The following is a 1,191-nucleotide window of genomic DNA, read 5'->3' on the forward strand; positions in this document are numbered from 1 at the left end:
CTCCTGCCTCCGCCTCCCAAGTAGCTGGGACCACAGGTGCCCACCACAACGCCCGGCTATTTTTTGGTTGCAACCATCATTGTTGTTTGGCGGGCCCAGGCTGGATTTGAACCTGCTACCTTAGGTGTATGTGGCTAGCACCTTAGCCACGTGAGCCACAGGCGCTGAGCCTACTTTTCACAATTTAATTCAGAGTATATAGCGTAAGTTTCTTTTCTTAAAAGAGATATAAACATCTTTAGATGATATTAAAGATAATGTCTTTCATGACTGTGATTATCATATTAGTGTTCTGAAGGACTCAACTCTTACTAAATCTTAATATCCTAAATATACTGTGCAATTTGTTTACCAGTTCTTTTTTTTTTTTTGAGACAGAGTCTCAAGCTGTCGCCCTGGGTAAAGTGCCATAGCGTCATAGCTTACAACAACCTCAGACTCTCAGGCTTACATGATTCTCTTGCCTCAGCCTCCCAGGTATCTGGGACTATAGGCACCAGCCACAATGCCTGGCTATTTTTTGTTGTTGTTGCCATTGTTGTTTTAGCTGGCTCAGGCTGGATTCAATCTGCCAGCCTCAGTGTATGTGGCTGGTACCCTACACACTGAGCTACAGGCACAGCCCTGTTTACCAGTTTTAATGGAAATTTTAATTGACAATTAAAAAAAAATTTTTTTTTAAATCTTTCTTGACAAAGTCTCACTCTGTAGCCCTGGGTACAGTGCTATAAAGTCACAGCTCACACCAACTTCAAACCTTGGGTTCAAGTCATCCTCTTGTCTCAGTCTAGTAGCTGGGACTACAGGCACCTAGCACAACATCCGGCTAGTTTTTCTACTTAGTAGAAATGGGGTCTTAGTAGAGATAGGGTCTCCCTCTTGCTCGGCTGGTCTCAAACTCCTGAGCTCAAGCAATCAACTCACCTAGGCCTCCCAGAGTGGTAGGATTACAGGCATGAGCCACCACACCTGGCCCTGAATTCTTCTATTTTTATTAGAGATGGGGTCTCACTCTTGCTCAGGCTGGTCTCAAATTACTAAGCTCAAGCAATCCACCTCCCTCAGCTTTCCAAAGTGCTAGGATTACAGGTGTCAGCCGCTGCACTCAGTCATATTTTTGTTTTTAAGCGTTACTTATGATCTACTATATGTGTAATTCTTTCTTTCTTTCTTTTTTTTTTTTTTTTTTTT

At 42.8% G+C, this 1,191-nt stretch overlaps 1 protein-coding gene across 1 annotated transcript in view; it reads right to left on the reverse strand.

Annotated features, from left to right (window-relative positions):
• KIF2A (kinesin family member 2A) overlaps positions 1-1,191 on the reverse strand; it is a 67,671-nt gene that overhangs the window by 10,486 nt on the left and 55,994 nt on the right. The window lies entirely within an intron of this gene.

This window comes from Otolemur garnettii, unplaced genomic scaffold, assembly GCF_000181295.1.
Source record: "Otolemur garnettii isolate 467f Iridium unplaced genomic scaffold, OtoGar3 scaffold00005, whole genome shotgun sequence".
NCBI lineage: Eukaryota > Metazoa > Chordata > Mammalia > Primates > Galagidae > Otolemur > Otolemur garnettii.